Below are 14,070 nucleotides of genomic sequence, written 5' to 3' on the forward strand. Positions count from 1 at the left end.
CAATCTACCCACCATGTTCGAAGGCAAACACTTCGCACTAATGGCGGCGCTACTCATCTTGTTCACAGCAAAAAAAGCGAATGATTTCGAAAGCATGGAGTAGAAAGGGGAAAAGATGTTGGTCTTTTTACGTTACCTTCTATTCACGAAATTACTGTGTTTTATTTAGCCGAGCATAATCTCCTATCACCTCCATTAGAGCGTCATTATTAGAGAATTTCGGACTGCCACAAGATGACTATTGGTGAATTCCGCTCGCAGATGTTGAGCGCTTTAAAAGTACTTCATTTGAAGCGCGCATATTCTGCAGGCGGATCTGGTTCGAGTTGGTCATCTTGCGCTCGTAGATTTCTGGCAGCGCCCGCTCTATTGACGACGTGAGCGAGCGAAAGCGTCGCTGTGATCGGCCTGAAGCCTAGTTCACATGCAGCGGTTTTGGCCCTAGAGCGGCGCGATTTCTGCCGTCGCGGCGCTCTGGCCAGCACCAGCGATTGAGCGGCACGAGCGCCGCGACGGCAGAAATCGCGCCGCTCTAGGGCCAAAACCGCACACGATTGGCGGAATGCTGACTTTGACGTCAGGAAAGGATGTGCCATCGACGGAAAAAAGAGTAATGTAAGAACTTTATTTTTGACGGTGCTGACAGTGTTGCTTTGAAAGCGCAATAATTTCAAGCTTCCACCATCCTAATTACAAGCACCATCGAACTCGTTGTTCGCGAGGTCACGAAAGGTAACCGTACGAAGGCGCCACCAAAACATCTCGCCGCTAATACAGTGCCTCCGACCCCTCCGAACTTGATCTGCGGAATTTCAGATATCTTGGCGGAAGTTGACAGAGCTCGCTACGTCATTTCCTTTAATCAAAAGATCATGAAAACCTGCTTCTCGGGGCCTGGCTATTTTGTCTAAAACGCTCTCTTATATTTTGTGCTCCCACAGTTTTGATAGCTCATTTCAAAAGCACGATACAGAAATACCCTTTTTATGTGCTTTGAATGGGCGGACCAGAACTCGAGTAAGGGGTTAGCGGTCCTGAGATAGTGGGACCAACAAACATGCTCTTACTTAACATTGCTACTGAGATCTAGAAACTGAATCTGGTGTTTTTTGGGTGCCTCGAACGTGAATTTGATTCCTTACCCTTGTTCAGTGTAGGTCTTTAGCACGTTCTAATGTGTCTGGCTAAAAATGTTTTTTTTTTCTACAAATACAAGATAAACATCAACGTATCTGAATATTCTTCCAGTAAGTCCGTGTAACTTGTTTTAAGTGCTAGGTCCACTCTTCCAAGAAAAATACTCCTCAGCACGAAGGCCACCCTCTACCTTATGCACACTTCAGATTTGTGAATCCAAACTTAGTCTTGCCATCCAATACAACTGGACTTTAAATAAAAGGGTAGAACCTCAAGAAAATCGTCGACTGTTACACCGCATTGAGATCTGAAGGCTATCTCCTCATTCAGGTTTAAAATACATTCCTGTACGCTCCTCATGAAGTCGCCGTGGGGCATAGAATAGTACAGGTCTTCAACGTCTATGCTGAAAGCACTGCAGCTTTTGTGTGGTTTTCCTTCAGGAAGTCAATGACAGTAAAGGAACTAGGGGTGCCAAAAGGGTCACCTATTGCCTGCGAGTCAAGGTTCCTTTATGTACACCCAAACAATGCGCCAAGCCAGTTTCCTTTTTCTGATACAATAGTAGGAAACGGGATATCGTGTTTTTGTGTTTTAGCCGTTAGGAATACCTCCAACACGAGGTTCTTCCGTTCCTTGCCACTTGCGGCCACTTTTTGGAGGTAAAGTCTATTGAGGAGTTTCACAGCTTCTGCCTTAACTTTGAGGGGGTTTGAACACTCCGTCTAATAATTTATATCGCGTTTAACTCATGCTATCAGGATGCTATGAATTGGCTCGTGATACGGGGACGGGGGCGCACTACCGAAGATGAACGGTCGTTGTTATATGTTTTCCTACTAAAATATTTTAATTGATAGTCAGCTCTTGTCCCGTGTGTTTCTTCTTCGCCCCCTGTTGGAAACACTTGATGATGAAAAGATTATGAAAAGATGATGGAAAAAGCCTCAAGCAAGCGTCCCGTAATACGGGTCATCCTATACCAGCGAGAAGGCGGATTCAGCATAGTAGATTGAGGCGGAACGATACAGGCGGACGGAACCATGGAGGCGTGTCGTATTATGAGACATGCTACACCAGTGCAGTCGTTTATGATGAAACCATATAGGCGCACGGATGCATGCAGGCGGACGGAATCATACAAGCATAACGTAATCGAGGAACTTCAGCGACGGCGTCACCGCCCTGGCGGCCGGTCGCCAAAGGAGAAGGAGGGGGATACGTTCGCTGGGCGTTGGCTTTGTGTAAATGCGTTGGCCGGGAACGTAGGCTTATAAACTTCGGTAGCAAGAATATTACGCGGCTCTAGTGTTCCCGTACGAGCAACAGAGGTGACATGATCTGCTACGACTAGCTACGACCACCCGCCGCAGCGATGCAGGCGTCGAAGGAGCGCAACCATCCATCTATAGAGAGTTTTAGTATAACGTTTTCGCTTTCTCGCTCCGCTCTATGGAAAGTGGAGTCGCCAATGCGCATGCGCGACCCGATCTGGGATTTGAGCGTGAAGCGTCAGCTCCGCTTTCGTCGCCATTTTAGGAAGCAGGTTCCACTCTCAGTAAAGGTTCATTAGATGGTGTTTTTCTGGAAAGGAATTTGAAATGGGTGCTCGCCATTTGAAATTATGCTTGGGTTGGGGTTATGAACCCCAACCCAAGCATAACCTCGCTGCTTCGAGGTTATGAACCTCGAAGCAGCGAGGTTCATAACGCTTGATTGTTATGAACCTCGCTGCACTAAGATGGCTTAGCAGACTTTGTTTGAAACGGCGTCCTCCAGAAAACGTTTCACGGTGTTCAAGAACCTCTGGCTGCTTCGCGAAATCGATGGCCGCAATCCTTCCACGGCCCCTGAACGGAGGGAACAGGTGCTGCCTTGTCTAAGCCAGCGGGTTCCATTTTTCTATGCGAGACGACGACGTTGAGAGGATGACACACCGGACGACGGCGGTGTGTCATCCTCTCTGCGCCCCCGAGTAACCGAGCCCTGGGCCTCGGTTCCTCGGAGGCGCAGCTTCTACTTTGGCTGGGCTACCTTTTCGGAGCATGATGCTTTGACCCCGGTGGACCCCAGTGAGCATCAGCGCCATCATGTTCCTGATGCTCCTTCATGCACTGATCGAACGGCGTGCAAGATCCTCATGGCTCGCTGCTCACCCGCCCAACCCGCCCCCACGAAGTCCGGACTTCGGCGAATCGGATTGCCATCTTCCCCAATAACAACAACTCATGTCGTCGTCATCTTGCACGTATATACTCATCACATTACCATGTTCCCTAGACGCGGCACCGCGGGCCTTGGTGGTACGGGCTGCTGCATTTCCGCGGTGCCGCGGCGCTCCAGAGCCAAAAATCAAAAGATAAAGACGAAACACGAAAGCAGTCGGAAAACGGAGAGATTTTTTGTTTGGTTACTTTAAGCAGCAAGACAGTGAAAATTAGCGAAAGCGAGTGCTCTATTTATATCTCTACTTTTTTCCTTAACGAAAGGAGTCTTTTCTTTGTATGCTTCCTTTTGTGATAGGGTACCTTCGTGTTTATGTACACTGCGTGACACTGTTAGCGGGAACAATCAATATCCTGTTTTTATTTTCACCTTAAATTCGAGGGGTTGACATCAGTCTATTGGTGTGGAATAAAGCGCTCGTTTGGGGCACTAAACTGAGCGACAAATTTTAAGCTCTGTCTATGGCTGTCACAGAAACAAACTGCAAATAAAAGCGATTTTTTCGTGTTCGTATTAACACTGAAGCGCAGTGTATGTACTGCCTTGGGGGGGTAACATGAAACGATTTTGCTTGACTACTCTCCTTTTTATTTCTTTTGTGTGTTTTTGAAAGTGCGCTTTTCAGCTTAAGCTCCTTCCTACTTTCACCCTCAAGGCCCGTTCACACTCTTGTAACCGAGTACGACCGAGAAAGACTTCTTAGGACCGGATGGGCTAGAGCGGAGCTGGACCTAAGAGATCGCAAGACGCTTAAAAACCGGTCTGGTCTCTCTCGGTCTTGCTCAGTCGCAAAAGTGTGAACGGGCCTTCACTTGTGCTACGGTCTTTTCTTGCAGTAGAAGGCCACGCAACATAGACTACTTTTACAATGCTGAATTCAACAGTAACACTGTAATTTGGTTAAATGCAATATTCACACGCACATCTGAGAAGTAAAATGGGAGTCGTTAGTAAATGTTTTTTTATTAAAATATTTCTAGATGCCTTTCTGCCTAGTTGGACAGGTATTTCGCTCATTACAAAAGCTTGAATATGATTTACTGTGATCATTTTATGCATTCTGATATTAAACAAAAATAAAATGTCCATGGTCTTTGTAGGGTTCGCCCATCTGACAAATTATGCTGTCTGCGCACATCACTGCATGGTGCTTCACGACGAGCACCCTCTTGTAGTCCTCTTCTGATTTTTTGATGAACGGCATATAGGCATGCTGTGCGGTCGACAAAACCCCAGCAGTTGTCCAGGGGTGCTCCCTTGTCCTTGACGGCATAATAAAAAAAAGCCAATCTTACAACACCGCAGTATTTAAACACTACCAAAACATGTGATATCGGACTTGTTACTGGTCTAAGATAAAGCATATTTCCATTGTAGGGTTGTAAAAACCTGTGTATCGTAAATGAACATATATATATATATATATATATATATATATATATATATATATATATATATATATATATAAATATATAGATATATATATATATATATAGTTGTTTCTTAATTCCGCTAAGCCTTGAGGCAGTCAAAATGTGCATGCGAGGCCCGCTACGCCAGAATTTAAAACGAAACTTTTTAAAAGCGTTATAACCTACCACTATTGCTTAGAAGTCCAGAGTTGTGTTTGCTAAATTTGCATTGTTTATGCCTGTCTGGTTTTCACCAGACAAAAGCTGGACGTGGAATATTCTTTCGACCGTTTTTTGGCAACTCTTTTCAAAACATTACCCGGTAACATATCCGGCCGTCATATTTTGGGCATCGCTTTTAGTGCGAGACTTGTGACTAGAACCGATTTCATAATCACTAATGACGCAGCCTTCGTGTCTAATACATTTAGACTCGCATCCGCGACAAAGAATGACGCAGCTCGTTGCTCACTAGACACTTGGCCAAAAGAAGGAGGCGTCGAAGAATAGCAGCACTATGGGTTGCACTTTTAAAGAGGCTGCATTCAGGTCTCTAGAATTTTCTAAATCTACAAAGGAAATCTAAGGCGAACATTTCCGGAGGAAAGTTAAACAGTTCGAAAGTTGCGAGCCAATGCGAATAAATAAAGTTGAGAGGGAATGGTTTCTTTGGTGCAGCTTGCGGGCGCAATGCTCGTGGTCAGCTTTCAGTGGCATTTTCGACAGGAGGGAGCCTGCACAGGTATAATCGGCGTTCAAGCACGCGCACCCGTACATCTGACTGCATAGCCATAGGACGTCCACAAAAACGCGACGACTTTACCGAGGCCGTGCTGGTTGCAAAGTTATACTCGTTCACTTCGTTTGATTATGCTGTTTTGTGTTACATAGAACTCAATTCGAATGGTTTACTTTTCACGCGCGGGGCGTACGCTTTACTCTTGATTCGGACTCTTTCAAGCTGAGGTCACGGTGAAAAACATCGTCCTGAGTTCTAAGCGAACACGCTAAGGACGCTGAGGGTAGTCCGCTCTACAACTTGCGAAGCGGAGCGCACGCTCACTCCGCTAACTATGCGCTCCAACTCAGAGCGGGCCACGCATGTGCGGTGGGGACGATGCTTTCTGCAGAGCATAAAGTAGAGCATAAAGGGCTCATAAAAGTGGCCTACTAAAACCCACAGATTACACACGCGCTCGTCGAGACTTGTCCTAACACTGCCCATGTACACCTTGTTGTTGTTGTTTTTTCTGCCCAAAGAAAAAGTAAAGGCTCAAATTATTGACGTATAGAAAAAAGTAACTTTTTATCAGACAGAGCAGCTGTGCTAGAAACAATGGAAACGCGAAAATTACGCAAACCATGCAGGGTCTCACCTGTGAGCACAGCTCCAGTTTCGCCAGGGTTAACCACCTGTTTGTTCATGTCAGCGAGCAGGCGGCCGAACCTCTCGTTGATGTGACCCACGATAAGGTTCACAAAACCGAAGAACACAGACAAGTTCCGTCCAAACGCTCATCCAAGCACAATCAGACGGTTGGGATAGGCCAGTCGACAAAGAACCATGCAAAACGTCTCGCAGGTCGGCAACACCCTGCGCCGATCTGTCGGGTGCTGGGATTTGGAGGCCCGCCTGCAGAGAGATAGCATCCTAAAGGGTTTGTTTTCTACGCTGGAAATGTCCAGCAAACCGCGTTCGGAAAGGAAGCTTCGGCGCTTGATGGCTCGAGGGATACAAATCATGGATTCGATGTCTCGCCAGCTTAATCTCGTTAGTAGAAGTATCTTTCCTTGAGAACAGCGGGGATTCATCGTGCAGATGCCTTGCTAGCCTTGAGCAACACCGTACTCGTACTTCGCAAAAGCATGTACTCGCAATGCGCAAAATTCGTTCTTGCTTTTTTCATTTTTCTACTTCGAATAAGTAAATGTGTTTCATTTTTAATTCGAGTGGAGCAGAAGCTACAAGAGCAAGTGCCGGCCTTTCAGCGTCTTTTACCAGCACGCGCGCTCGTGCAGTGCAAGTACCGTTTACAGCAGCATGCTCATGCTTATACCATCGGCTTCACTCGCACACAAGGTGGCACGATTATATTTATATTTTATAGCTTGATATTTGTTTCGGTTGCGTGCCTACTCTTTTGTGTTTATGATTGTCGCATTCGTTTTTACTACCTCTACAAACACGTTCCATTTCACTCTATTGGTGTTAACGTTTAGGTTTTTTTTGTTTTTTCTTTGTCTTACTACAGGTTTTCCCGCTCATTTTAATCCAAGCGACGACCAATTTAATCCCGGGGTCACTCAATTTAATCTAACAGCCATTCAATTTAATCCAAGCGCCACACAATTTAATCTCAGGGTCAGTCAATTTAATCCACAATATAGATATGCACTTATTGTGTTAACTGGGCATGTTTCCCTTACACATTTTGTAACTTAGAACAATTCTTTATACAATTAAAATTTTTGGCAGGCAATTGATAATTTTATCACTAATGTGATTACGTTGAGTTACTAATCCTACTATTGACGAGGCTTAATTCATATGTTGGTTACTCCTTTTAGAGCACAGCTTTTAGGCACACCTTTCTGGCTTGAGCGGCGTCGGTGGCGGCGCCGCCGTCGCCGTCGGCGTAACCACGCGGTGCATAATGGGTAAATTCCCCACTAAATTTAGCGGAAAAATTTCCCCGCTAAATCTAGCGGAAAATTTGTCCAGCTAGATTTAACGGAAAATTTGCCCCGCCAAATCTAGTGGAAAGTTTTCCCCGCTAACTTCAGTGGAAAATTTTCTCCGCTAAATCTAGCGAAAAACTTTTCCCGCTATATTTAGCAGAAAACCTTCCCCTCTAAATCTAGCGAAAGATTTTCCCCGCTAAATCTAGCGAAAAAATTTCACAGCTAGATTTAGCTGAAAATTTGCCCCACTAAGTCTAGCGGAAAATTTTCGCTTTTTAAGTTAAGTGAAAAAGTTCCCCCGCTAAATCCAGCGGAAAATTTTCCCCGCTATATTTAGCGGAAAACTTTTTCCCCTAAATCTAGCGGAAATTTTTCCCAGCTAGATTTAGCGAGAAATTTGCCCCGCTGTCTAGCGATAACTTTTCCCGCCAAATCTAGCGGAAACTTTCCCCGCTAAATTTAGCGGAAAATTTGCCCCACTAAATTCAGCATAAATTTGTTTTACGCTAAATCTAGAGGAAAATATGCCCCTCTATTTTTGGCGGAAAGTCTTCCCTGCTAAATCTAGCGAAACATTTTTGCCGCTGTATATCTAGCGAAAAAATTTCCCCGCTAAATCTAGCGAAAACCTTTTCACGCTATATTTGGCGGAAACCTTTTCCCGCTAAATCTAGCGGAAAATTTCCTCCGCTACATTTAGCGGAAAATCTCCCGCTAAATCTAGCAGAAAATTTTCACAGCTAGATTTAATGGAAAATTCGTCCCACTAAGTCTAGCGAAAAATTTTCCCCGCTAAATTTAGTGAAAAATTTTCCCCGCTAAATCTAGCGGAAAATTTTTCCCGCTAAATCTAGCAGAACATTTTTCCCGCTAAATCTAGCGGAAAATTTGCCCCTCTATATTTGGCGGAAAGCTTTCCCTGCTAAATCTAGCGAAACATTTTTGCCGCTATATTTAGCCAAAAATTTTCCCCGCTAAATTTAGCGGGAAGCATTCTCCGCTAGATTTAGCGGAAGATTTTTTCCACTATATTTACCGGGAAAATATTTCTGCCAAGTTTAGCGGGGCAAATCTTTCGATAAATTTAGCGGGGAAAGTTTTCCGCTAGATTTAGCGGGGAAATTTATCGCTAGACAGCGGGGCGAATTTCCCGCTAAATCTAGCTGGGAAAAATTTTGGCTAGATTTAGCGGGGAAAATGTTTTGCTAAATAGAGCGGGGAAAATTTTCCGCTATATTTAGCAGGGAAAATTTTCCGCTAAACCTAGAGTGGAAACTTTTCCGCTAGATTCAGCAGGAAAATGTTTCCGCTTAATTTAACGGAGTAAATTTTACGCTAGAATTAGCGGGTAAAATTTTCCGCTAAATCTAGCTGGGAAGATTTTACGCGAGATTTAGCGGGGAAAATGTTTTGCTAGATTTAGCGGAGAAACTTTCCCGCTAGACTTAGCGCGGTAAAATTTTTTTTTAATGCTAAATCTAGCTAGTAAAAGTTTCCGCTAAATTTAGTGGGGAATATTTTCCACTAGATTTATCGGGGAAAGTTTTCTTCTAAATTCGGCGGAGGAAGTTTTCCGCTAGATTTGGCGGGGAACTTTATAGCTAGACATTGGGCGAATTTCCCGCTAAATTTAGCTGGGAAACCTTTCCGCTAGATTTAGCGGGGAAAATTTTTCGCTAGATTTAGCGGGGAAAATTTTTCGCTAGATTTTGTGGGGAAAATTTTCCGCTAGATTTAGCGGGGGAAATTTTTCGCTAAACATAGCAAAAAAATTTCCCCACTAGATTAAGAGGGGAAACTTTTTCGCTAAATTTAGCCAGAAAATATTCCCGCTAAATTTAGCGGAAAACTTTTTCGCTAAATTTAGCGGACTAAATTTTACGCTAAATTTAGCGCGGAAAATTTTCCGCTAGGCTTAGCGGGGCAACATTTGCGCAAAATCTGGCTGAAAAAATTTTCCGCTAGATTTAGCGGGTAAAATTTTCTGCTAAATATAGCGGGAAACATTTTTCGCTAAATTTAGCAGGGAAATATTTCCGCTAGATAAGGCGGCGAAAATGTTCCGCTGGACAGCGGGGCGAATTTAGCGCTAAATCTAGCTGGGAAGATTTTCCGCTAGATTTAGCGGGAGAAATTTTTCCCTAGACAGCGCGGCAAATTTTCCGCTTAATCTAGCTAGTAAAATTTTTCACTAAATTTAGCGGGAAAATTTTTCTGCTAAATTTAGTGGGGGAATTTACCCATCATGCTCCGCGTGGTTACGCCGACGGCGACGTCGATGCCGACGCCGCTCAAGCCGGAAAGGGGTGCCTAAGAGCTGTGCTCTAAAAGGAGTGACAATATCAATTAAGCCTCGTCAATAGAAGGAGTAGTAACTCAAAGTAATCACATTAGTGATCAAACTATGAATTGCCCGCCAAAAATTCTAATTGTATAAAGAATTGTTCTAAGTTACAAAATGTGTAAGCGAAACACGCCCAGTGAACACAATGAGTGCATATCTATATTGTGGATTAAATTGACTGACCCTGGGATTAAATTGTGTGGCGCTTGGATTAAATTGAATGGCGCTTGGATTAAATTCAGTGACCCCGGGATTAAATTGGTCGTCGCTTGGATTAAAATGAGCGGGAAAACCTGTAGTACTATAAACGTCCACTTCCGGGGCTATGCAAGCCAATTTTGCGAACCCTCACAAAACGCTTTTACGCTGAAGAAAAACACTCTACTAAAACTCGTTTTAGAGCGCAGCTCTTAGGGGCCCGTTTCTGGCTTGAGCGGCGTCGGCGTCGCCGTCGCCGTCGGCGTCGGCGTAACCGCGCGGTGCATTATGGGAAATGTCCCATAATGCACCGCGCGAGCCCCCCACCGGGGTCACGTGACCTCGTGGGGGGCACGTGACCCCCCGAGGTCACGTGACCCCCCGAAGTCACGTGACTCGCCTGAGGTCACGTGACCTCGAGGGGCGTCGCGTGACCCCAGATGACGTCATCGTCACTGATGACGTCACCGGCATCCACATCGTCATCGTCATCATCACTGATGACGTCATTAGTGACGTCACTGATGACGTCACCGGCATCCGCATCGTCATCGTCATCATCACTGATGACGTTACCGACATCCGCATCGTCATCGTCATCATCACTGATGACGTCATCAGTGACGTCACTGATGTCGTCACCGGCATCCGCATCGTCATCGTCATCATCACTGATGACGTCATCAGTGACGTCACTGATGACGTCACCGACATTCGCATCGTCATCGTCATCATCACTGGTGAAGTCATCAGTGACGTCACTAATGACGTCATCGGTATCCGCATCGTCATCGTCACTGATGACGTCATCAGTGACGCCAGTGATGACATTTTCGGCATTGGGGGGGTCACGTGACCCCCAAGGTCACGTGACCCCCCCTTGGTTAGTTGAACCCCCCCCCAGTACCCTTCCCTCCTCCTCCTCAAGAGCTGCGCTCTAATTCGGCGTTACATGGAGTTGTAAGCGGCTTTCACTTTTTGGACCTCCCCTTTCCATTCCGGCGAAGCAGGTCGCGCATGCGCAGTTTGGCACCCTCAGAGTGGAGCGTAAAATGAAAACGGTCTACTAAAACTCTCTTATATCTGATCAGCGCGTAACCTCAACTATGTCAGTACCGGGAAAAGCAGCAGTATATGAATCAGCTAGAATACCACAAACATCCATTGATCTTGGAAAATTGTGTCACTTTAACCAAGAAGTTGTTGGTGTGCTCACATGTCCTGTCGAGACACCTGCCATTCTTATATCATTCTACGCTAGACCACGGCGCACTAGAGTCAACCTGGGATGGATCCGGTATCTCCGCTCTACGTATCCGGGGGTCTCTATCCTCGTGGGGAGGAGACTTCAATGCTCCCCAGGGGGAATGGAGATACCAGTACAACACCCGAAGAGGGGATCAAGTTAGAATTGCCACGATAGACGCCGCGTTCACACTACTCAAACGGCCAGGGGTATCAACCTGCATTCCATCAACGACCGCTAGGACCCATGCCCCCGAGTTCACATGGTGGATTGGCCCTGGAGTGCTGCAATGGCGCGCGGAGCGAGACACATGGGGCAGTGATCACATGCCAATAAATATCGGCCTTCACGGCGCTTTCCTCAAGAAAATCCGGCGTCGGGTGACGGTCACAAACACTGAGATTAGATTCGGGAAGTATCGGCCTCGATGAACCCTACTGATCCTACGGAGCTCCTTCCAGCTCTGCAACAGCTCCTTCGGTATTCGATCATCACTACGACGGTGGATGAAGACCAACCCCCACAACCAGACCTTAGCCTTCTACAGCTATGGTGAAAGCGCCGGCATGCAGCCGTGACAGCGTCTAGGAACACAACTACGCCATGTGGTCGATCTGGAGTCAACCATCTTGCGGCTTAAGCGTGCCGGCACGAACAGCAACTTTCCAGAAAAGGGTGGTATGAGTGGTGTGATGGTATTGGTACCGGTACAGGAAACAAAGCTCTATGGCGCATGTATCACTCCATGGAGCAAGGGGGAAAACAGCCCGACCCAACTGCGTGTGTTCGTCTCGCACTGCAAACTACACCGAAAGATTTCGCTACTTATGCAGCTCGAACTTTCTCCCCCAAATATGACCAGACTTTACCTATTCAGTGCCCCGATATTGACGAGTCCGGCTCCAACACCCAGGCAGACATTTCTAGTCCTTTTAACATGGCTGAATTTATTGCGGCAATTGAAACTGCTAAGAAACGCACGACCCCCGGTCACGATGTTGTCCCTACTGAGGTGTTCCGAAACCTAGAAGGTCCTACTCTTGACACACCTTTGGAGGCAATCAACCAAGTATGAGAGACAGGAGACATCCCCTCTTTAGGTAAATGGTCAGCTAGAACGAGAGGGACAAACACAGACAGGGAGAAACGAGACATATACAGCGGTGTGTATGTCTCTGTTTCTCCCTGTCTGTGTTTGTCCCTCTCGTTCTAGCTGACCATTTACCTAAATTATGTACCAACTAGCTCAACTTCAGCCTGTTATTCACATCCCCTCTGACTGGAAACATTCCATTGTGGTCCCTATCCCGAAACCAAGGAAAGACACTCAACAATCTCCAAACGTTTCGACCGATTTCGCTTACACCAACAATTTGAAAGCCTGTAGAGAGGATACTGGCCGCACGAGTATCCTGGTGGCTCAAAAGATACGGCAAATATCACCCCGCACAAATCGGCTTCCGACCGTACTTGGGGACTGAGGAAGGCCTGTCGATTATAGCGGACGACATCATACAGGTGTCACCCACAGTCAGGTTGTACGCACGGTGGTAGCTTTATACATTGCCAAAGCGTACGACAATATTGATCACAGAGTCATAATGAGCAACCTTATAGAGCTGGGGCTTCCTCCGCGGGTCACACGATTTGTTTACTCTTTCCTTAGGAATCGAACATTTGCTATAAGGGTGGATGGACAACATGAAGGATGCTTTACATCTAATACGGGGGTCCCCCAAGGCTCCGTCTTGGCTCCTCTTCTTTTTGACATTGCACTCATACCTCTGGCATGGCAACTCCATCGGGTTCCGCACGTCAAATTTCTCGTCTATGCTGACGACGTCACTTTCTGAGCCATTCACAAGGACCTCTCTAGGCAAGCCAAGCAACTTCAAGAAGCCCTTGACATTCTTCTGTATTATTCACAACGAGCCGGGCTGGAAATTTCTTCGCAAAAATCTAGCTACATTGTGGTAGCAAACAAGGCGGGGCGTATGAAATTTACCCAGGCCCCCTTTCAACTCAGGCTGGGTGCTATAAGAATACCTGAGACTACGGATGTCCGGATAATGGGCCTGGATATACACCAGTCAGGAAGTAGAGCTCAATGGCCCCGAAAGATATAGCGAATATCTGCCACCACTCTTCATCTCATTCGACGCTTAGCACCGAAAGCTGGTGGTGCTCTTACAGACATTGCTCGACGGCTGGTGCGTGCCATCTTGCAACCGCGAATAATTTACCAAGCGCAATTCCATCCACTCACGGCGGCACAGTGGTCACAATTTGCAACCATTAATCGTGACGCAATGCGCGCCATCACGGCGCTACCTCGCATTACTAATATTCCAACCCTACAACAACACGCGAGGCTGAACACAATCACGGAACTCAAATCTCAGCGAGAACAGGCAAGGGAAATTAAACAACAGTTTGTAACAGCGGTTGCTGCGCTACATGCGCATTTTGAACGTGGCCCCATGCTGAACGTGCAGTAGGAGCCGATACCTCCATGGAAATTCACCCACATTACCACCAACAAACCGACCAAGTTACGGCGTCGCAATCAGGGGTGCACACCCTCCAAACGTTTCTGCCCCGAAACCCAGCATGACGACCACTGTCAAGTTTGCACGGATGCAGCGATCTTCCCACACGGTGGCGGAGTTTCATTCCTCAGCTCCACACAAACATGCATCCAGGGGCATCAGCGATATACATTTCAGGAAGCCGACCCGCTTGTCATGAAACTACAGGCCATTCACGACGCTATACAAGCAGGGACCACCAAGCTGCCGGCTATCCGCCATCTTTACATTCTAAAA

The sequence above is a fragment of the Ixodes scapularis genome, unplaced genomic scaffold (genome assembly GCF_016920785.2).
Source record: "Ixodes scapularis isolate PalLabHiFi unplaced genomic scaffold, ASM1692078v2 PGA_scaffold10__122_contigs__length_95168666, whole genome shotgun sequence".
Taxonomy (NCBI): Eukaryota; Metazoa; Arthropoda; class Arachnida; order Ixodida; family Ixodidae; genus Ixodes; species Ixodes scapularis.